This window comes from Gopherus evgoodei, chromosome 7 (assembly GCF_007399415.2).
Source record: "Gopherus evgoodei ecotype Sinaloan lineage chromosome 7, rGopEvg1_v1.p, whole genome shotgun sequence".
NCBI lineage: Eukaryota > Metazoa > Chordata > Testudines > Testudinidae > Gopherus > Gopherus evgoodei.
The window spans coordinates 127,115,209-127,140,679 of NC_044328.1; the positions used below are offsets into that span (position 1 = coordinate 127,115,209).

Consider the following 25,471-nt stretch of genomic DNA (forward strand, 5'->3'; position numbering starts at 1 on the left):
ACTGTGCGTACCATAAAGACCAAAGGTTTGATGGTAATTTTCTGTGATGCATTTTCCAATAATCCATGACTGTGAGCTTGAGTACTGACAGGAAAGTGTGGTATTTCACAGCCACACAGGAGCAGACAGTTTTAAGATCATTTATTTAATTATGCAAATACTGCTCTTGTGACAACAAGAAACAAGCTCAAGCTGAAACCCTACATTCGATAATAAAGTTCATACCCAACTGAAGATTCATTACCTGCTGCATCAACTCTAGCTATTACCACATTATTATAGCTCTGCAGTGGCAATGCTTCAGGGTAGTTAAAAATTGAGAAAGCCCGTCCATTCTAAGCCCTTATTTTAGCTCTTTTAAACTAAATGTTCTTTATGTGTGTTCCTTTAATTGGCTATAGTATGTGAGACACCCCAGAATATACAAAAGAAAAAATCTTTTGCTTTAAAGTTAATCACTACTGAATAAACAGACTTCTTTCTATTTCATGTAAACTCCATTTCCTTCCTTCGTTTTATGGTAAGGAGTACACAGAAAATGATGGATAGCTTTTTCCCATTTCCTTCTCCCAGTTACGACAATGCTATATCCTACCTGGAGAGTCAGCTTGAGAAACTCTGAACACAAGCTATGCAACATTAGATCAAATGAAATCTCTGCCAGGCTGTTATATCGATGAGTGGCAAAACAGTGTTTTTAAGGGAGCTGAATTACTAAACTGATTTGTGTGTTAATGTTAACTATCACTTTGGTGCATTGCTCACTACTGTGCCAAGGCCAAGGCCAATCATGTCATAGATATTCCTGCAACTCCTGGGACCTAACACCTCTCCACACAGTGGTTTTTTTATTTGAACAAGAAGTAAGCAAGTGGATTTTAAACTGTAAGGTGTTTGGGGTAGGGACTGCCATTTTGTGTGTGTTTGTACAGCACCTTGCGCAATGGGGCCCAACCAGGTTGTGGTCTCTAGATAATAGAGCAATAAAAATGTTATAAATTAATTCATATAGTTTAAAAGTGTTTCTGTTGAGTTAAAAAGTCTGTGTGTGTTAAGGAACAAATCTTTGCAATTGATAAAACAACACATTCTCTCAGGCACAGTTGGGCTGTGGTGAGATACCCTGAAATATCTGCGCATTTTAACATTCAATCTGAGAGACACTATATATAATGCGAGATGCAACCGTTACTCCAATATGCACTGTCATTGTTCTTACTAGTATATTAAAATGTCACTTTCAGAGAAATCTAAACTGCAACACCACAAATTATATATGCCACACAGTAAATACAGCTTCTACTTGGCCTTTTTAAAAGAAGGATTTTATTACCAAGCTGTTCTTAACTACATCTAATTTCTCTTTCTTCTCTCACACACAGAGTACATGCATGTAACTAATATAATGTAAGGTCCCAAGCCTACAAAGGCTGATATTCATGCTTCAATGTACACACTGTTACTAATACATTTGGAATCCCCCTGTACTGCAGTAGCGTTTAAGTGAAGATTCACCTACGCCGACAGGAAAGCGTCAGCCATTGGCGTAGTTAATCCACCTCCCTTAGAGGCAGCAGCTATGTCGAAGGGACAAACTCTCCCATCGACACAGCGTTGTCTACATATGGTTGATGTCATTATGTTGCCATGGGGTGTGGATTTTTCACACCCCTTTGTGACGCATTTATACCGATATAGTTCTATAGTGCAGACCTGGCTTGGGGCTACTCACCATATGTGAAGTTCAGCACATGCTTAAGTTGTGGCAGGATCTGGGCCCATATGTTTAAGAACTGTGATACGGTTATTTTATGTGTGCATTATATACTCAGATTTAGTTAGGAGAAAAAAGTATTTCAATAACGCAAATATCACATGACACAAAACTTAGGAGGTCCCTGCTCACAGCATAAATGGCTTTTTTCCAGGAGCATCACTGCAGTCATTTCCCTGTGTTTGCTATTACAGGTCTGTCGCATCTTACGCTGGAGTTACGTTCCGCAGTCAGTGCGTAAAGCGAAAATCGTGTATAGCCAAGATTACATTGAGTGTAATGGTGGGCGGAATCGCCCGCACTACAGGTACAGTATTAAAATTGTTATTTTTCTCTCTCTTATTTTTGTTTTTGCCGACTGCGTAAAGCTGAAATCGCGCATGTTAAATGCGCGTAAGATGCGACAGACCTGTATCTCCCCACTGCACTGTCCCCTTCTGGCTGGAGTCATGCTATTCACTGGGATGTGTTAAGTTTAAAACTTAAGCTGTCACATCAAGGAACTTGGACATAAATCAATCCAGCCCCCACTGAAGTCAATGGATTCTGCCCTTATCTCCATCTTTGAAAGCATCATGGACACCTAGCATACTACATAAACAACAGTAATTACTAATATCCTCACAATCTATTGTTTTATTTTCCTTTCATCCTTTTAGTCTAACTTTGTCCTGTGCGCTATGTCTTTGATGATATATTTTATCAATACCGGACACCATCCAAGCAATACTTTTTCCCTAGCCTTTCAGCTCATGTGCACTTTCTGTATCGTGTGGAAAGCTTAGATTTTTTTCACTGCATTACAAGAGCCACATGCTATGATAATATTTAGCATTTTTAAAGTACCTTACATTTGAGGATCTCAAGGTGCTTAAAAGGTTAGTAAATTAATCCTTCATCCCCACGAGGTAGAAAAGATGGGAAAACTGAAATACAAAGAAGTGAAGGATCAGACTTTCAAAAGTATTTAGGCACCTAGTTCCCATGGAAATCACTGGGAGTTCAGTGTCTAACTCAGGCGCTTTTGAAAATCCCACTACACATCTATCTTTCAGTGCCTGTAAACAGGTCGCCTCCTCCCCAGTGGCCCCTCATGGTCTCAGGGCAGTCCTGCAAGTGGCCCTTTGCCTCAGTTTCCCTCTTGGATAACCCAAAGGACTACACTTCAGGCTCTTACTTAAACGGTACCCCTCCTGGGGCCAGTTTGTTACCAAAATCTTGTGCCAGCAGTCTGTAACAGATGTCCCAAAACACAGTCCATACAGTCCTTGTTCTCACCACACCCCAGAAAACCCTTCCTTCTGCTTGCCTGCCTTCTGTCAGATCTCCTTTTCTTCTCCTACCTGACTCCTGACTGACCTATTACAGCCCCCAGGTGCTGCCCACCCACTTAATTGACCAAGCTGGGAGGATCTGGTCTGGAACGGGAGAGTAGAGACCAGTTTCATTTAATAGGCCAGCTCTCATGTTACAGCATCTAAATAGCTCTGAGAATCTGAGAGACAAGGCCTAGGTGACTTGCCCAAGGTCACATGGGAGGCCTGTAGCAGAGCTGAGACTAGGAGCCACGGCTTCTGTTTCCTGATCCTGAGCCAACTCTTCAGCTGGTGCAAAAATCAGCACAACTCCATTCAAGTCAACAGATGCAAGATGTTTTAATGCAGCTGACCTTACTCAAAGGAACAGCTATAATGAAATTTTACATATGAACCGGCAAAGAGACAAACCACCTCAGTTCTCTCTTGTTCTTGTAGCATTTCCAAACCTTGACAATTGAAAAGGGAACTCACACTGGAAGGTTATAAAGAAGCGACTCTCCCTGTATAATGGGAACTTGTCACATCAAGCACCATTTCAACGCAATGCAAGAAACCTGCAAGACTAGAGGGACGTTATAAGAAACGCAACTGCCTGCATGGCATGCTCATCACTTAAATACTCCATTTCATTCCAAGGTACCAAAACGATAATAGACTTTATTCTAATTGGATTGTCTGCAATGAGCCATTTTAAGTGCTAAATGCTGCGAATTATTCAGCATGATATAGCAATGCAATGAGCTGAGCCTCTGCAGGGCAGGAAGCTTGTTGAAAGCTACAGTTCCTGAAGCGTACTGAGAAGATGCAAGTCTTACTTGGCCAGAATCCACTAACCAAACTCATATTGTTTCAACAGCTGCAGTGTGTCCACAAAGCATTAGTTAGGGCTCTGACCTAGAATGCAACCACTGTCAGCAAGCACCTGATTAAAATACGATTTGCTGAACAATGCCCCTTTAAGGCGCATCTCACTGTAATTACTGGCTTTACAGAAGGCTAGGTGCTTACGATGCTATAATGTAGATTTATATGGATTTGTGAAATATCTGATCTAACTACAAGCCATAAATATTATTCTAAGTTAACCCAGTTGGTATTTTTGTGGTCACGGTAAGAATACCAGCATTATTTCTAACAGATTTACACAACCACTGATAGGCAAGTGATGTTCAAACATTTTACATTTTTATTCACGCGCAGCTCCAGTAACCCCACATTACAAATGCAAATTAAAGATTTTTCTGTTCTTGCTCATTTTTGTACAATACACAGTTCAGCCGACAATGCGTATTTTAGAGTTACTGTATCAATGCTCAGTAGTTAACATACAGTTTGTATGTTTCCATATCTGCAGTACGTAGGCTGAACTTTATGGCTATGTTTTGATATCTTCGTCGAGACTACTGCAGTGAGCCACAAAACTGAAATGAAGAACAAATAAAATAATCCAGGATTGGATATGGTTTCAAAACAAATATCGTTTCCTTGTATGACAGCCATAGGAGACTGTCAGACTGTGTCTGTGACTTAGGGTTTGAGTGCAAACGCCATGGAGGTTTAGGAATTAAGCTCCTCTGATGTTCCAGGTTGACTTGACTTTAGTCCTTGGGTCCTCAATTTGTAAGAATTAACATCAGTGGATGAGTAGTTTATTGTACTTTATTTCCCCACACATTTTCTAATCCATATAAGCAAAGGCACATGAATTCAGAAATTGGCAGCAATTAGTTTTGCTATTCAGCTAGGAGCAGTAAACACAAACAGAACTGGCTGGAATTCAGTGTCATTGCATGGGCTTTTCTCTATTGTTCCCTTAGATGCAGATGCGAGAGTGGGTAATGTAACTCAAAATAGTGACCATACCATGCAATTTGTAATGGTTTCCCCCTAAAGGTTCTCTCGTCTTGCTGGAAAATTAGTTTTCTTAAAAGTACCTAAAAATGATCAAGAAATAATAGAATTAAAACCACTCCATCCCTTACCAAAATGTCAGGAGGCAAATGTCTCAGCTGCCCATCTTTCATCTGAAGCTCATGTTATAACTTCTAAACTAAGACTAGCAAGCTCAGCCATAGGGAGGGCAGGCTCCATTCTTCCGAATGTGTCAGTTATGGGTTGTGGTTTTGTCTTGTAAAAGAAATGCCAAGCTGTACACGGCTATTGCCACTGCCTTCAAATGGATTATTTGCAGAACTGATGTTACTGCTGTTCATTACCTAAAAGTTTCTCTTCAAGGAGCAAACTATGTGGGAGACAATACAGAGACTGAGCAGACATTACCCAGGCTCTCCCTTTACTACAAATGAAACTAAAAATACCAATTTTCTTCCCAAAGCTCTTGACAGGACCCATGGACAAAAGAGAGGCATTGCCACAATACCTCTGAGACTTGGAAGCCACCTTTTACTTTAAAAAAAAAACACCAGGAAGAATTAAAGAAGGAAAGAGTGGGATTAGAAACACTCTGAGGAAGCTTGCCCACATAAAACGTCCCTCCTCCTCCCTTTGGGATGCCTCAGGTAATGGTTTTTACATCTCCTGGTTGTGCAATTCACTCTGTACTTTTAAAGAATATGTCACAGCCATAGGAGTGACGTACTGAGGACCATGCCAGAATTGCAGGATATCACTTTAAGGGGCCGGGCGGGGGAGCTGCATCTTACTGAGTACCCCCCTGCTGGCCAAGGGTGTCACTACAGGATCCCCACTTCCAGTTTTCCTCTCTACGGGGCCCTTTAAGAATTAACATAGGCGCTCTCTGGTTAACAATACCTTTGCAGGGGTAGTTTAATGCCAGCACCTCTTTATAACAGCCCAGAGCCCTAAGCTAAAATCCATTCCTATAGCACAAAGAAAGTCCATACTTGACTCTGGCATTTTCTTTCACTCCAAGGACTTTTTTCTATCCCAGTCTGATCTCCCAGCTAGTCCTCCCAGCTCTCCCTCACTGGAGCTCTGGTGTCCAGTCCCAAACACAGTCAGATTGCCTGCCCCCAGGAGCCTCCTGCTCATTGGACTTTATCCTCCAAGCTCCCTGGTGACATAGTCCTTCTCCCTGCAATGTCCACCAGCTTAGCTGCAGCTCCCTGGGCTTCCTTCTCTGTTTTACTGCAGCCACCTTCTGCTCTTTATAGGGAATTGCCTGATTCCCCATGGGTTGGGATCGTTCTGTAATCAGGGTTGGCTTAGCCTGAGGCAATCCAGTCCATGGAGGCAAGCCTGCCTGTTAAGGATCCCTGGTCCTGCTTACAGAGTAGGAGGTTCTACAGCAATGTGTAGGAGCAGAATCAGTTTGAGGACACCAGTTTATAGCAAGGTGAGATGAACTGTGCCTCTCTATATTAGGGAGCAGCCTATTTTTGGGTTCTTGTGTGTGATGTTCTGAATTCTCAGAAATATTGTTAAAATGCAACCTTCCAGCAAGAGTATTTTATGTTTTTATCACTTTCTCTGTGTGCATGAGACTAAACGTAACCATAGGTTATCAGATGAATAGTGGTGGGAAAAGAACATGCCATGATTTTGTGCAACAGACTGGATGTTATTTGAGTAGGCCACATTGCCAGTGAGCCCACTATAATATACATCACCACTGTAAAAGATAAACCAATGTAAAAATGAGCACACTCCAGAGGTAATGAGCTTCATGGGGATGAATCAAGCATCCTAGCTTGAAAGAGGTCCCCAAAGAGTAAGATTCTGTTTACACTACTTTAAAATGCCTCTAATTTTACAGCCTGAAGAGTGTGACATCTTGATGGTGCTGGGTGATGATTCCTACCCTTTTTAACCCTTCACTAGTGACCTTCAGTGGCTATTTAGCTGCAACTAACCCACTTTGTAAAATTAAAGTTTATATTTTAATGCACCAATCTAGCTGTTTGACTAGAAGATGAAAAGCCACATAGTACAATTGAGAATCACGGCCTGGCTGTCTGTTTCTCTCTCCCTGGTAGTTATTTTCCAGTGCAATACTGCAGGGCAAGCTAATGCCTTCAATAAAACTTCAATGCTATCCAGGCTGCTTTGAACTCCTGGTTGCTGCTGCTGCTGTTTTTTATTTTAAAACATCAAACATTGAGGGTCAGTTGGAGACTGGTACTGGGGGAATATGAGGAGGTTTATACTCCCCATGCGCACACACCATGTGAGGGTCAGGGACAATCCCATTGCCACTGTATACCAGTACCGCTCCCTTCCACCCACCTGGCAGAGCGGACACCTTTGCAAAACAACACAGGAAAGGAGTCAGCCACGGCCATGGCTCATCCTCCAAAGTACAGCCTGGACCAGGCTGTATGAGCGACAGGAGCAGGCTGTGCCAGACAGAGACACTTGCGCACCTCGCTCCAGAGCACTAGAGACAGACAAGGCCAACCACTGCCTGAGCTACCCCTGGGGCCCTGTGGAGCTCTATCTGGCACTATCTAGCCCTACATGTGCCTTGGATTCAGGTGAACTTTACTGTCACCCACAGATAATCCAATAACAAGAGCAGAATCCAAGAGCAGAGTCAAGGCAGAAGAGAAATAAGTCAGAGCTCTGAAGATGCTGCAGAGTCCTAAAGCTGACGGAGTTCTGCTATGCCACTGAACTGACGAAGGATGTGCTGACGTAAGGGGGAGAGACTGTCATGAGTAATAACAGAACCCACATGCCAGTTAGGTTGTTCTCTCCATCCAAAGCATTTCATTAAAACAAATTCTCCAGCCTAGTGATTAGAAAGCTGTACAATGCCTTTCCACCGAGAGGTGTTTTCTTCCGCATGCCCTTGTAGACTTGTAATGGTCTCCAAAGGAAGACACGTGTGTCTCAGTTTCCGGGTAACTGCACCTGTATCGCCCTGTCCGCGGTCCACTCCAGGAGTGCCCATCATATATTGCCATGTCCCCATCGAGCCAGTTTGCCTAACAACCAGAGTTTGAGCTTTATTTTCTCTCAGAGGACTATGAACAGTGTATTGTCAGCAGTAACAAGTTACCACACAGCTCTTTCTAAGCAAGCACATTTATTCTTAGGTAAAAGCGTTACAGAGAAAACATCATAAAAACAATGAACAGCTTGAAAAAATCACTAAACATACCAGGAGACATCCACCAGTATATGCATGCTTTCTCGGGGGTGGTACCTCTCTGGAGGTGTTTGCTACATGAGTGATTCACTTTAATCACCCTGCCCAGATTTTGCTGTAGGATTTGTGGTAACCCTCACACTAGAGTTGTAGACAATCCCTGGCCCACAGCAATACAGCATTCACAAATGTAACACACTACGGAACAGAGAGATGGGCAACTCAGCCCAACCTGTGAGAAAAATCAAGCTTGCTCGTTAAGAGTTCTCCAACTGTCCAAGGAAGAAGGACAATCCTTGCTGGAGAGTCAATCCTCAGAAGAATCAAAACAACATTCTACAAGGGACAGGTAGACAACAGGACCGCGTTCTGCCTTCTCAGAGCCAAGACATGAGATGTCACTCAAAGGCTGGCTTTCCTTCTGAAGCTGACAGGCAAGAATCTATCACAGATGCTTCATATTGGCACTAATGACACTACGTCGCAGGATGACTGTTTCATGAGCAAAGGAAGACAGAAAGCAGAAGATTCTGGAAGTGAATCTCTGACGAGGTAAGTGGTGTAAGGTGGAGGGTTTGGATTCTGTAGAACATTGTTGCAACTTCTATGGGGAGAGGGGTCTGTACAGTTTGGTTGGCCTCCACCTCAGTAGATGTGAGGGGGAAGCAATCTCTTCAGGATAGGCTGGCTAGAGAAGTCAGGAGGGGGTCAAACTAATAACAAAAGGGTGGGAGGGGTAAAGAGAGGGAAGAATAAGCACTAATGTAGTATAAAACTGAAATGTTGAGAAAAACAATGAATCAAGGAACCAAAGGATGTGAAGAAAAGAAATTACTGAATTACTATACGCCAATGTTAAGAGCCTGGGTAACAAACAAGAGGAATTGGAATTGCTCATTTATGAGCATAAATTCAGTCTAGCTGGTATTATTGAAATCTGGTGGGAAGACTCACATGACTAGAATATTAAAAATCAATGGTATAACCTATTTGGAAGGATTGACTGGGCAAAAGTGGAGGGGAAATGACACTATGTCAGCAATGGCATTTCCTGTTTTCCGAGTCACTGATAACTTGGAAGAAAGTGATCATGAATGTTTATGGATCAATTTCCTAACTGATAAAGCACAAGATGGGATATTAGTTGGTTTCTGCTATTTACCACCAAATCACACTAGCAAACAGGATGACTACTTCCTTATGCACCTATCTACAAGAAAAGAAAAAAACCTGCATGATCATGAGGAACTTCAATCTGAGTGAGATATGACTGAGGTCTCCTGCTGCCAGTACTAAAACATCCTTTGAACTTCTTTACATTATAGAAGACAAATTTCCTAACTCAAAAAGTGTAGCAGCCAACATGGGGGAATTCTATATTAGTACTTCTCTTAGATAAAAAAGTAATTGATGATAGAACTAAAAATTAACGATAATTTAAGTACAAGTGATCACAGTTTGAAAACATTTATGACATACAAGCAGAATAAAGTCCAGAGAAATAATATATATTATTCTTGGTGCTTTAACAGGGCCAATTTCACAAAGCAGAAAACAATTATGAGCCAAATCAGCTGGGAGGAAGAATTTAATCAGAAAAACATGAATGATCATTGGGAATCATTCACAAACACCCTACTAGATGCCCAAAAGCCAGAATCCCACAATTGAAGATGATGGCCGTACTGGTCTAAAAGGAAGTGAAGGAAGCTGTAAATAATAATAAGGTATAACAAATAGAAGAAAGGGGAAGTTGACGGTAATTAATGTAAATCAGAAAGTAGCAATTGTAGAAAATTGATAAAGGAAGACAACACAAGGAGCTACTACTGAAGTTAGACACTTTTAAATCAGCAGGACCATATAACTTGCATCCAAGAGTTTTAAAACAGCTGGCTGTAGAGCTTACTGGACTGTTAATATTGATTTCAAGGAGGCCTGGAGCACAGGGGAAGTTCCAGAAGTCTAGAAAAAGGCTCATGTTGTGCCACTTATTAAGAAGTGTAAACGAGATGATCTGTGTAATTATAGGACCGTCAGTCTGACATTGATCCCGGGCAAAATAATGGAGCAGCTGCTACAGGACTCGATTAATAGAGACTTAAAGGATGGTAATGTAATTAATTCAAATGAACGTGGGTTTATGGAAAATAGATCCTGACAAACTAACCTGAAATTTTTTTTATGAGATTACAAGTTCGGTTGATAAAAGGTAAAAATGTTGACATAATATACTTACACAAGGTATGCGGATTAAAAAATTAGAATATATAATTAACATGGCACACTTTAAATGGATTAAAACCTGGCTAACTAATAGACTCAAAATGTAACTGTAAACGGGGAATCATTATCCCTCAGGTCTGTGTCCAGCTGAAGTGTAAATAAGACGTTAATTTTTAACAGTGAGGGTAATTAAATTGGAACAAGTTACCAAAGGCTGTGGTGGATTCTCCATCACTACTTTTAAAATCAAGATTACTCTATCTTTTTTCTAAAAGATCTGCTACAGTAATTGTTTAGGAGAAGTTCTATGGCCTGTTTATACAGGTGGTCAGACTAGATCACAATGGTCCCTTCTGGCCAAGTTTTATTAATCTCTGGTCCCCAGAGATATTGCATGTGATTGCAGGATCTGTCACAATATGCACATCGAGAGGTAAGCAATGATGGGCATCAACAAAATCACTAGGCAAAAGAGGGTTAATGCTTTTAGTGCGTAGTGACAACTCCACTGCAGAGGGGGTTGAATTACAGTGACCAGATGTACTGATTTTAGAGGGACAGCCCCGATTTTTGGATCTTTTTCTTATATAGGCTCCTATTACCCCCCACCCCCAGTCCTGATTTTTCACATTTGCTGTCTGGTCACTCTAGGCGGAATTGATTAGGGCAAAACTAAATGCCTACTTTAGGGAGCAAAGGAATGAAGAAAGCAGGATACAGAGTGAATGACGAAGCAGATGGAGATTCAGATTTTGAGTGCACTCCCAAGAAACCGGTTTACTAAGCCCACATGTCAGGGATACCCTTAGACCCTCTGTTTGGGTGACAACGCAATTGTCAACAACCCCCACACATACTATATTTGAGAAGAAACTACAACAGCCAACAGAGGCAGCAGAGTAATTGAAAAGCCAATTTGAATAAAAGGCATTTATTGAGTAAATGATAAAACGAGGTAGAGCGTAGCTAACTATCATTCAAACAAGAATCAGATCAATGTAGCCCTTCCATGTCAGCCTAAGGAGCTTGTTTTTGAACCCAAGTTATGTTCCACGTTTGTGAAAACAGCACTGAATTCATATTCTGCAGATTTCTGCAATCATTCAAAATTCTGCAGAGCAGAGAGGATTTTTTAACTAGAAATATGCATAATTATGAATTTTCTATTTTTCTTTTATAATTTCTAGCCTTGATTTAAAGTGAAGGGTATGAACGAAAGAATGAGAACAACATACCAAATGTACCATACAAAAAGAAAAGTCAAGAGATCAAAACACAAACATCAAAGTCTCTTGAAATCTCACTGGTCTTTAATGTATAAAAATCAATCATAAGGACAAAATCCTTTATTTGACATTAAAGGGTAATTGTTTTGTGCTTAAGTGAATTTGAGGTTTCAGTTCAGTAAGCAAAACCTAATTCTTAAAAATGACTGACTGTGGAATATAGATCCATAATTAAATTTTAATTTAAAAAACAGAACCAAGGAAATACTATCTATAATGTATCAATTTGCTTTTCAAACACATTGTTTTAAACAAGGAAAATTAAATATTTATATTGCTCTGCAGTGTAGAAACAGCAGCATTTAAATATAATGGTTATCTAGAAGGTAGTTAGCCGTTTCAGGAAATTCTGCAATGTGTGTTTTTCTCTCTCATTAAGACAAAAACCACCCCACTCCCCCATTGAAGATGTTACCTTTAATCCTTAAAGAAACCCCTTTAAAAACATTACTATTTACACATTCCATGAACAGCAGAAGACTCATGTATCATGAGGGATGCCTTAATATATTATTAACATCATTGTTTTGTTTTGCTTTTCTGTAATTTATGAAGTCCAATGACCATACTCTTGTGGAAAGTTCTGTTTCCAACGGTCATTTACTGTAATGACTTACTGGTGTTACTTATATTTTGTAGACTAAAAATTCTAATGAGGGCTGCCAAGCAATTAAAAAAAATTAATCACTGTTAAACAATAATACAATACCATTTATTTAAATATTTTGGATGTTTTCTACATTTTCAAATATATTGATTTCAGTTACAACATAGAATACAAAGTGTACAGGGCTCATTCTATATTTACTTTCAGTTACAAGTTTGTGCACGGTAAACAACAAAAGAAATCATATTTTTCAATTCACCTAAGTACTGTAGTGCAATCTCTTTATCATGAAAGTCGAACTTACATATGTAGAATTAAGTACAAAAACTAACTGCATTGAAAAATAAAAATGTAAAACAATGTAAAACTCAGTCTCACTTCTTGTTCAGCCAATCACTCAGGCAAAAGAGTTTGTTTACATTTGAAGGAGAGAACGCTTCTTATTTACAGCGACATCTGAACGTGAGAACAGGTGTTTGCATGGCACTGTTGTAGCCGGCATTGCAAGATATTTACATGCCAGATGCGCTAAACATTCATATGTCCCTCCCTGCTTCATGTTTTGTTTTTGAGTGCAATTTTGTAAAAAAAAAAAACAAAAACAAACAAAAAAAATCTACATTAAAAAAATCACAATAAAGAGATTGTACTGCAGTACTTGTATGAGGTGAATTGAAAAACCCTATTTCTTTTGTTTATCATTTTTACAGTGCAAATATTTATAATTAAAATATAAAGTGAGCACTGTACACTTTGTATTCTGTATTGTAATTGAAAATTTGAAAATGTATAAAAACGGTGATAATCACAACTGATTTTTTAAGCGTAATTAATTTTTGAGTTAATTGCGTGAGTTAACTGCGATTAATCAACAGCCCTAATTGTAACATTTAAAATATTTATCTTTTATTCCCAAAAGCAACGCTGCCATACCAGCTTCCTTATTACACCTTTTGGCAAGAAAAATGGAGATGACATGTCAACGATTCATGTAAATCAACAAGCAAAGGGTGAACTTGGTCTGAGAGGATATGTTTCTCATTACAAAAAAAGCCTTGTGTAAATTCTCCCAATGTGCTTAAGCTCTTAGTTGCATGGAACCTGTAATTCTGCAAATACATGGCTTGATTTTCAGTAACCTAAATCACCCACAAATATTACTGAAATCAGTGTAAGTTAGAAGTACCCAACACCTTTGAACATCAGGCCACTTGCACTTAAACAGAAGAATTTTGGAACTGGTAGAAGATGTTACATGAGCAAAGCAAAAATGCAATTAAAGAACAGATTTCATATTCCGTCGAGCAATTAGAATGTTGTAACTCATACCCCGCAAAGCTTTGCTGGAATCAAAGATATCTTCTTTCCATCAGGATGTTTTCATATTGTTTTGTGGATAGTGAACGCTGTAGAATTCACTGAAGTTTCCCACAGAATTCTTGTATCGATGCTGCAGAATGCAGCAATGGAACACTAAGGGCTTGGCTACACTCACACTTTACAGCGCTGCAATTGGGGTGTGAAAAAACACCCCCGAGCGCTGCAAGATACAGCGCTGTAAAGCGTCAGTGTAATCAGGGCATGCTACACCCGTAAGGGATGTGGTTTACATGCAGCGCTGGGAGAGCTCTCTCCCAGCGCTGCCGCTCTGACTACACTCACACTTCAAAGCGCTCCCGCAGCACTGCCGTGGCAGCGCTTTGAAATTCCAAATGTAGCCATACCCTGAGTAATTCCAGAGACCCAGCTCACACTCTGTAAATAAACTTTATACCTGCTGTGTTTCTTCCCCGCCCTGTTCCCACCAAAGTGAGGGGATACAATGGTATGACCTCAGTCTGGGGCTTCAATCTTCATGTCACACCAATATTACTAACATTATTTTTATATTAATATTTATTTTATGTAGATTAATGATAATAAATATGTGCCTTATCAACAGACTTTTCCTTAACGGTCATTTAACCTCATACAACATAATTGTTTCCTATTTGCACTATGTGATCTATGCTTAGGGCTCATTGCTGGACTCTGTCAGAAAAAAAGGACTAGCTAGAAAAGAGTAGTCTCTCTGTGAGCCCATATACTCCTCTGGTTGGCTTCACAGGGGTGGGTGTGTGATTTCTATACCAAAGCTTGTTAGCTTAATTACCGCAAAATTCACTTCCAAGAAGCCTACAATTTGTAGTCTGTGATATGCTCTTGAGCTGGAATCCTCACTCTATATAAAAAAATATCACTGGCTGAGCTTTCTCCTTAAAAAGAGACCATTTCCTTTGGAAACCTTCTCTGCCAACACCATTATCATCCTTAATCCAGAATCTTAAACCAGATCTTCTGGCCTTCAGGCTATGCTCTAAGTCTCAGCACAGGCTGCAAGAGACTAAAAGAATTTGCTTCGTGTTTCCAAATCCCATGGCCTCTCACTGCAGATTCAGCTGCATGTTCCCCATGAAAGTGCAGTGCTTCATATCTTCCATGCTCCAGTATTTGCAGCTTCTCTTTCTCAACACACCACTCCCATTACCTCATGACTGGAAGGCATGTTACTGATACTCATTTATACAATTCCATTCTATCCCTGAACTGCAAGATCATAACCCCCTCTGAAATTGTAGTTGTTACTTCTTGACTTTCGAGTAGTAAATTAAACAAATTCAATTAAATCCCAAAGGTCATTTGCAATCATAGGTGCTGGAACTAGTGGTGATGGGGGTGCTGCAGCACCTCCTGGATTGAAGTGGTCGCAACACCCCACTACAGAAATTGTTCCAGCACCCTGTTTACAACCAATTAAAACACTTCAAAGGGAGGGTTAAGTTGATTAGGTCCATAGAGTTCTTTAAAACGTATCTTGTCTTATTTATTAGTTCAACATCTTCAAGTAAGATATCAGTAAGAGGTTAATGAAACTGTCTTCTAGGGAAGTTCATTTGCTCTAGTGACTGGGAGATGAAATGAAGTCTGTGGAATTTTGTTTATTAGCAAGTAAGGGTCTGATCTCTATCAAGCAGTCCAAGTACCCATCAGTGGCATAACCTCACACGCTGCGGCATAAAATAAGTACCGGACCAACCCTGAGTGAACAACCCTAAAAACGGCAATGCTAACTGCATTACAAAATACACTGTGTTCATTGATACTAATTATTTATGATACTTCACAGTATTACTAGCAAATATTCTGCTGTAAAAGTATCAGTCATAGTAATGAGATCTCACGACATTCAGCACCTTCATTTACATCTGTGCTGAGAAGCGGAGTGGGGGAGGGAGACCATCCCTGTGTGTGAATTATGGGGTTTATGGCTCAGCAAAGATTGGATTACTGAAGTTCCACTGTATTTTTATTTTTCTGAAAGTTTATTAGATTATGGGAAGTCACCACAATTCCCAGTAGGGAATCAGTAAGCTGACAGGGGAGCTCTTAGATCACCAAAGAATGCTTAGACTTAGGGGAAACACAAGTATGTTATTTACCCTCAGGACCACGGCCTGACACTGATCCATAAGAGTGCTGTCACAGAAATTAGTATATATGTTGTATGTTATTTATCCCAGGATACAACTCTTACATACTAAACCCTTAATTCTTGAATTCTTTCAACTGGTATGGCTCTTGAGGACTGATTTGAATGGGTGTTAGGGGCCTACGTACTTTTGAAAATCCCACTCTGTGCCTAAATACCTTTTAAAATCTGCCCCTTGATAAATAAGAGGTTAATATCTGTACTATACACTAAGGCAATCAGTTGGAAATTGAACTTTCCAAAAATATTGAACAAAGCAACGAACATTAACATCAATTCTTTAATGCAGATTAGAGGATTCAGCTAATTTCCTTTTTCTAACTTCAGTAACCAATGTAGGAGTTAAAAAAAAAGATTTTTTTTCAGCTCAAACAAAAGGGTTTTCTCTAATCTCTTTTCTTTAACTCTTGAATATGACAAAAGAACCACAGAAACAGATAAATAGAGGACAGTCTTTTTTTTTTAAAAAGTTAAATATTTTTACAGTATGGTGCTTAAATATATTGTAAGCTTATTCCATGATTTTATGAAAAACTATTAGTCATATCTGAAAAAAATGTATTTCCTTCATATTGGCCAAGAGTGAAAAATGAACTGAATGAATAAATACAGTGAAGGAAAATTTCAGAATGTCTTTTAAAAGTGAGGGTAGATGGGTAGAGGTGTTGGCTAGTTGTAGGGAGATTTTTTTTTTTTTTTGCTTTTTGAATATATTGTTTTATTTATTTATTTTTGCCTTCTCTTCCCATTCAGATCTTTTAACTGGAGTTTGGAATAATTAATAAAATGTGGGCTTTTAACTAACACAGTATCTGTTAACCAAACCATTAGGGTCAATTTTATCATGTGGAAGAAATGTTCTCCAGTGTATACAAAATCAATTTAATGTTTCTGAGATCGTAATTCATTGTAATTTAAAAGTTCACCTGCCCTGCGTTTCCTTTGACAGGTTTATCAATTTTTAACCTACCCTGGGTGTAGTAATATTTAATACTATGCACTAAATGTTAACCAACATTTAAGAGCAATGAAATGTGCCAAAAGATACTTTAGGGTTTAGAGATGCAGAGCTGACCACTCCACAGGGGAGACACATAAGGAGATGAATAAGGCGGGAGAGCTTTGTGTTTAACTCTTCCCAATAACCATGCCACAGATCTGAAGAGACAATTAAAGGAAAGTGAAGTAGGCTTTCCAAAGAATTCTTGCTGTGACACAATGCTGGAACAAATCCGCCTTCTCCCAATGGGACAAATTGGCTGGATGGCAGAACAACTTTCAGGCAATACAGCCCGAACATGCAAGTAACACTGGCTCAGAGGAAGAGAACAAAGAGCCTTTGCACTTTCTCCTCCCGTTTTTGTAGGGAAACTTTCCTTTTATTCGAGACTGTGATGGTCTTCCAGCCCAGCTGGAGTGGTAAATCTTAGCAACCCCTGCACCAGCTAGGGGCACTCAGCTGGCTCAAAGGCTTCAGAAGAAGAACAAGGGCAAGGCTAGTCACGCAGCAGAAGAAGCAACGACACATGGAATCTGTTCCGATTATGACAATTCCTATGCTTGCAAGACAAGGGGGAGGGATCAAGGTAATATCTTGTATTGGGCCAACTTCTACAGGGAGAGACACAAGCTTTCAGGTCTGGGAAATGTACTTGGAATTTCACAGCTAAATACAAGGTAGAACTGCTTGTTTAGCATAAGTAGTTAACACATATTTCAAGAAACCATTCAAGGTGAAATGGCCCATTAACACCCCTCCCATCATACAAAGGGAGGGGGGGAAGGAAAAAATTCATAACTTCGCTAGATACTAAAATTCATGGATTGACTAGACACTGGATTTATTTATGTCTTATTAGAACAACTGATAACACCCTAAACCCCTTCCCCCACCATGACTGGAAAAGTATTAAATGGGCCACTTCACCTAGAAGGGATCCTTGAAATGTGTGTTAACTACTTAGGCTAAACAATCTGTTGCACCTTGTATTTAGCTGTGACGCTGGTACATTTCCCAGACCTGAAGAACAGCTCTGTGTAAAATCAGCAGCTTGTCTCTCTCTCCAACAAAAATTGGTCCAATAAAAGATATTATCTTGCCCACCTTGTCTCTAATATATGGGGATCAATCTGGCTACACCAGCACTGTATATACCTGACTAACGCGTTGCTAATACTTTAACTGTATCACTGAATTTATTCATCTTAATTTGGGATACTGTAGATTATGTACTATGTGTATTTTATGACTTTCAAACCAAAATTTGTACATTTGGATAATTTAAGCATTATATCCAGATGTCCAGACTTCCAGACACTCTTTTCTTAAAAAGAACAAGAGTACTTGTGGCACCTTAGAGACTAACACATTTATTTGAGCATAAGCTTTTGCGGGCTACAGCCCACTTCATCGGATGCATAGACTGGAATATACAGCAAGAAGATATTTATACATTCAGAGAACATGAAAAGGTGGAAGTATGTATGTTCTCTGTATGTATAAATATCTTCTTGCTGTATGTTCCAGTCTATGCATCCAATGAAGTGGGCTGTAGCCCACAAAAGCTTATGCTCAAATAAATATGTTAGTCTCTAAGGTGCCACAAGTACTCCTGTTCTTTTTGCGGGTACAGATTAACACGGCTGCTACTCTGAAACCTGTCTTTTCTTAAACTGTGTATTGTATAATTTTAACATTAGCTTTAACAAAAATTTTAATTGCTATGTTTGTCAAATTCACTTGAAGAAGAGGCAGGAGAAACCTAAACAGATGAATCTTGCTTGCTGCCAAAAGGCTCAGATTCGTCTTTCTAATGTGACAAGTTTAAGCTGTCTCAGCAACATGTAAAGATCGGATTGACGGAGATAGAAAACAATGGAGGAAAAGTAAGAATTTAACAACACATTTAATAACATATTTCCTGTTAGTGAGCATTCCCCTCCTTACTGAATGCTGGGCAGAACTATTCAAAGAGCTAGGAGTAATGTTTGTTAGGCGACATTATGATACATTTTCAGTTTAGACTCTAAACTACTCTTGCATGAGTGTGTAAATTGGCAGGCACAAATACCTACTTCTACACATTACAAATGCAGACACCTGTGCTAGCGCTATAAAAAGTCCTAACAGCTACATATGCACTTTCGCTTGAACACATGCCTGTGAAGTTAACATTTCACCCGCAAATCCAACGAGACCAGTTTCTCTACCAGTGGGTTGCAATGCGCAGGGGGCTCCTGACAGGAAATCAGGCGAGCTGCAAGACATTGAGAATTGTCTTACACGCTAAAGCCAAGAAAATCTGGCTCCCCGACTCCTCGTATATCCTCACCTCACCTGCAGGGTCAATTACTCTCTTCAAGCTCTGAAAACACCAACACAGATAAATTATGGAAGCTTAGCATTATCCACACATTTTTTCCTCTTGCTTTATATAGTAAATGTAAGGGGATCATATTCAATTTCGACTTCAAATACAGGGGCACTAGCCTGAAAAGGCTGAGAATCATTGATAAAGACTCAATGAAGTGCTCCCATTGATACTTTTATACCAATACCCTATAAAATTAATCATCGTATGCTCTATTATGGTAATTCGGTGAGTCCAGTGGGTGCCAACTGAAACACTGGCAAGCCCGGGTGCTATTTAAAGTGTGCACACAAATGTTAGATAATATTCTTACAGCATATGCAACAACCAGCAGCGTTTGTAACTACAAAATGTGACTGCAAGTATGAGCTTATGCAAAAGGGAAGCTGGCCTTTTTAACATTGTTGCCAACTCTCAGTATTTTATCACAAGTCTCTCAATATTTGGTAAAAACAAGGAGTCCTTGTGGCACCTTAGAAACTAACAAATTTATTTGGGCATAAGTTTTCGTGGGCTAGAACCCACTTCATCGGATGCCTGGAGTGGAAAATACAGGAACAGGGTATAAATACATGAAAGGATGGGAGTTGCCTGACCAAGTATGAGGTCAGTCTAATGAGATAATTCAATTGACAGCAGGATACCAAGGGAGGAAAAATAGCTTTTGAAGTGGTAATGAAAGTGGCCCATTTCAGACAGTTCCTGAAACAATATTTGGTGTTTTTCTTCAAGGCCCAGCTCCTACAATCGTGGGATTATGTGAGAAGCTCAGCTTTCATTATTTATTTATTTTTAAGTACGTACATTTTTAGCCCTCATGGTTGCAGAAAAAACTCGAGAACATGAGCTGAGTGTACAAACAAGGCTCAAAAGCCAGGAGGCAAATAAAAAGAACCACAAATTGGTTATTTTTTAAATCTCCTGATTCTTTGGGCCCTGACTTTGAATGCTAGAGGCTGGCAATACCGTCCTATTGTGCATTAAATAGTTCAGTGACCAACAGCTATGGTGGCAGAAGAAATGGGCTACAGACTAGATATTTGGCCCTCTACATGATGCTACTTAAATTATGGATTGACTGGTGAAGGAGTCACAGTTAACAGTCGCATAAGTGAATAAGTGACCATGTGTCTATACACACACATACTAAATAAATGCCAGGGTGGGTCAGGTGAGGAAGGGAAAGGATGGAGCTTCTGAGAAACCCAGAAGGGGTTGAGGGAGAGGGCGCCTGGGGACACAGTACACGGGCGGTAGTGGTAGGAGAGAAAGTAGTTGGAGGAGAAATCAGTAAGAAATCCAATAGCCTGAACAGGGCTGCAGGACTTGGCTAGTGTAACGTTATTGACATGAACTGTGACCGTATAGATCATAGTTGCAACCAAGGTCATATAGTTGCACCAAATCCTGTACAAAGGAGGTCAAGTAAGGTGTCCATAAAAAGGTTGTAATTTGCTAGTTATGAGTATGCTGTCTGTATATGTGTATCAGTTTTGTATTTGAAGTTATGAATATTGGCTATGTACTTGTTTCTCAATGTGATTGATTCTAAGTAGCATCAGTGAAGCATTTGGCCAGCTTCTTGAGAAAGGACTATTCTAAGTAAGTGCCCAATCAAGAAACACTTAATTGACTATGAACCTTGGGAGACTCCAATCAATTTCTGAGGAGCCTTCCTGGGAACATTCAGGGTAGCATGTAAGCAATGGTTGCCATCTGCAAACTGAGTCATGTATGGACATGTGAGTTGCCAATGCGACCCCAAACTCCATCTTGCTGCTGTAATTTTCCACAGTAAGAACAAAGGGGTCCTTCCACCTGGCAGAGGATATAAAAGGCCTGGGAACCCCTCTATTTTGTCTTCAATATTGCTTCTTATCTCTGCAGGAACTTTGCTATAAATTGAAGCACTGAACAATGGACTGAATGACCCATCCAAGCTTTGGATGTACTCCAGAGACTTGACTTAAGCTAGCAGTTTATTCCATCACTGCTACAAGCCTGAATCAAGAACGTTGCCATTATTGTATGTAATTAATTCCATTTAACCAATTTTAACTCTCATGTATATTTATTTCTTTTTATGAATCAACCTTTAGATTTTAGATTCTAAATGACTGGCAGCAGCGTGATTTCTGAGTAAAACCTAACTTGTATATTGACCTGGGTCTGGGGCTTGGTCCCTTGGGAGCGGGAGAACCTTCTCTCTTTTACTGGGGTATTAGTTTTCATAATCATTCATCCCCAAAAGGAGTGGTGCTGGTGGTGATATGGGAAACTGGAGGGTCGGAGGGGACTGCTTGTGTGACTTCTGGTTGGCCAGTGGGGTGAAACCAAAGTCCTCTCTGTTTGGCTGATTTGGTACCTTAGTAGTGAAGGAGCCCAGCCTTGGACTGTGACTGCCCTGCTCTAAGCAATTTGTCCTGAATTGATACTCTCAGTTGTGTCCCGCCAGAGGCTGTTTTGTTACAGTTAGGGCTTGTAATAAGATAGGCCTGCTAGACTCCAGGCTTTAAGTGGGCAGGTTAAGCCCACAACACATAGGTTGCTTTGGATTCAAGCATCAAAATGGGGGGGGAAAGGGCCAGTGATAGCTTGATGCAGCTGTTTCCTTCCCCACTTCTGCTGCTGCCAGAGCATACTGCCTTCCAGAAAGTATCTAGCTTAAAGCTACAAGGCTTAATAAAGTTGTGGCCATTTGGCCAAAATCTAAATATCTATTTCCATCCCAGTGGCTGCTCTGTCATTCATAACAGTGCTTGCCTTTATCAAGTACTCAGAGATCCATGGATGACAAATGGTCATTTCTCTCTCTCTCTCACACACACACACACACACACACACACACACACACACACACACACACACACACACACACACACACACACACACACACAGGTACCAGGGTTAAGGAGAGAGGCATCTTCTCCTAGCCTGACTTTCCTGCTACTTACACTCTAACCCCTGGGCACAACACTCTCACAGTGAAGACTACAATAAGAAAGGCAGAAAACCTGCACTAACTGAACCGAAACCCCGAACATTACTTTTTGCTGGCACAAGGGGTCAGATAATTGTATGTCTGTGTATGGGGTCACGGAACTGGCTTTATCTGAATACAGAGGGATTTAGATTTATGGCTGTACAGTCTGTTTGCTGTAATTGCTGCTTTGACTCTGGGATTTACTAGCATTTGTCACCTTAAACAAAACCTTTAACACTGTCTGAATGTATCTGGATGTGTGCAGGAATGTAATGAAGCTCTGCTTCCCAAAAAGTCTATCCCTGAATAGCCCAGCCGAGAATTTATTTGAATTTATAGGCAGCAGCCATGTCATACATTACTTTCTTAAATGTCTTACATAAGCAAAAATGCACAGCTGGGCTATGGAAAGTTCAACTTACCGATACACCACTCTTTATAAAAGCATAAAATTTATAAAGGAACTTTTCAAAAGAGGAGACTTGGTAAATAAACTACATTTTCAGTGATAAAAGAAGATGATCAAAGTAAAGCTCTGCTTTGGATAGCCTCTGTACTTCTGCTGTATATTTAAAAAAAATTAAAAATATGGAGATATACCTATCTCAGAACTGGAAGGGACCCTGAAAGGTCATCAAGTCCAGCCCCCTCCTTCACTAGCAGGACCAAGTACTGACTTTGCCCCAGATCCCTAAAGTGGCCCCCTCAAGGATTGACTGCACAACCCTGGGTTTAGCAGGCCAATGCTCAAACCACTGAGCTATCTCTCCCCCCCGATATCCTGCTATCCATTATGGACCTGCCATTAAAAGGAACTGGACTGAACTTTCTGGGCATGAATTTCTGCCAATAATGTACCATGGTAACTGTAGATGGGTGGTTACCCGCTCCAGCTCTGACCAGGTAGAAGCCAGTCCTGGGAGAGGGCTCAGGGCTAGGAGAAAAGCCCAAGCTGACTGGGGAAGGAGCTACACCTGGGCCACACCCCAGTCTGGGCAGCTGGGCCTTATAAGGCGGCCAGGGAAGCCAGAAGCTGAGCAAGTCTCTCTCCTCTAGCTGCGGAGAGAGACCAGCCTGGCTGCAGGGGAGTAAGAGGATACCTGGCAGTGAAGCAAGGCTGGGGAAGAGCCAGAGGAGCAGAGGAGCTCCAGGCTGCCAACTCCTCAGGCTGCAGGGCCTGGTTCCAGACCCATAGAGGTACTGGGTGGTAGAAGGCGGCAGCAGGTCAAACCCCCTTGCCTGTGATGAGTGGCTTTTACACTGCAGTCTGCCCCAGTGAATGGGCTAGGTGAGGACTGGCAGGAGCCCAGACTGAGACAAGGTGGGAGTAGTGTGTGGGGGCTCCCCAGGGATGAGAGATCCACAGAGATTGTTGGGATATTGCCAGGAGGCAGCACCTCAGAGAGAACGGGCACCAGGGTCCAGGGCGGGCGGGACACGGGGCTCAGTTGAGGTGGATCACCGGCCTGCAGAGGGCGCTCCATGCTGGAAATCGAGCTAATTCCCTGAGAGACCAGCAGGAGGCACCGCAGGGGTGAGTCCATATGGTTACCGTAACTCTCTACTAAAGTGAATCAGCTCTTAAAATAAAATATTCTAAATTCTCCAGATCTAGGGCTCTTTCCTGTATTAAAATGCATGGGAATATGCTGGTGCTTAATTTACAAAATTAGCTACAGTACAACATTACTCAACATTGTATCTAATTTTATGAAGCACACGGTGATTCACGTTTATGTATCTGAAGACAAAATGAAGCCATTGGAGGTGCGCTACGTTTAATGGCTGCAAGAAGAATGTGCTCAATATACAATACATGGAGAAATTTCCAAGTTCAAATTTCCTTGCAGAAAAATAGAAGATTTCATAGTGGGTACAGGAAAATAAATGGGGCATTTGATTTTGCGAAACTTGCATAGATCAGCTGTCACTACATAACATTTTCTAGTGCTAAAGCTTTCTGTAACTACAGAAATATTCTTTTTCCCAAAATACACTGGTTCTAATAACCCAGATAACAGCTTTTAAATTTTTAACACACACAGATAGAAGCGTATTCCAATTATGGCTTCTTCACCTGTACAACATCTTGTTCCTAGGGCATTAATATGCACTTCATCAACAGTTGTTGATAATGATGTGTCACCTATCAAGATAACAGTCTGGATGTAATAACATCTGTTACATTCCTGTGTTAGGAAACTGGGAACATAGTTTCTGAACACATCAAATTTGACTTTTAATTACCCTATTACACCTTCTGTTCAGATATTCGCCAGCATTAACCCATAAGGTCATTTCAAGTATTAAGAACAATAAAACTCATTCCTATGAAGTTAAATGTCTCCATACGAGTGAAACAGAGAAAGGATTTTTCATGTACAGTCATATCTACCTGACAATTAATATTCTCTTTCATAATTCTGGAGTCCAGTTGTAATGAATTGTCCTGTTGCAGCATTATATTAGAAAGAAATCATATACACTACCTCAGGTCAAAGAGTTAAATATAATTGGACTAAGTGTACTAAATTTTAATTGCCATAATTTAAATACTAGCACACTCCAGTAATTTAAATAATGTAGGTTAACTTTTTATGTTTTATTTAATTAAACAAGACATCTTTTGGCAACATATTAACTAGGCACATAACTAAACCAGTGGTACATGTATCAGGAAGAGCTGTACTTTATATAATTACTTTCAGCCAGTTATCATCCATTGCTTTTTACCACGACTGATCTTTCTGTTCATAACTGCAGTATGCCCATCCTAATTTAAAAAGAATCAACTAGTTATCCTACCAAATGTTTTCCTCACTTTCCCCATCTGCTCTCACAAAGGAATGCTTCATCGATAGCACAGGAAAATAACATCTTATTTAAATGAATTTAAAGTTACAAATGCAATCTTGAGATTTTTCAGCTGTTGAAAAGATCTAAGTTATTTGCTTCATGTTCCTGCCAATGCAGGATCATTCCTTATAGCATATTTTCAAGTGCTCTACTCAGTCTTATTTTAAAACTTCACAAAAGATTTGACTTCTACCACCACAGATTTACTGAGCTTGTGGTTACCTCTTCCCTATCATTAAAGGTGAGAACACATAAGTCAGGGTGTTAGGGGCTGCCAGTGCAACAACATACTTTTCACTGATGCAATATTATCTTTGAAACAGGTACCAGTAAACGCACAGGGCCAAACTCTGCAGCTTTTAATCAAGAAAAACTCATTATTCAATGAAGAAGCAGAAGACAGCTGATTTAGCACAAAGCGTGAACATGGACAATATGGGCTTATGGGA

General features: G+C 40.3%; 1 protein-coding gene across 2 annotated transcripts in view; it reads right to left on the minus strand.

Annotated features, from left to right (window-relative positions):
• Positions 1 to 25,471, minus strand: part of PTPRG (protein tyrosine phosphatase receptor type G) — a 589,008-nt gene that overhangs the window by 323,246 nt on the left and 240,291 nt on the right. The window lies entirely within an intron of this gene.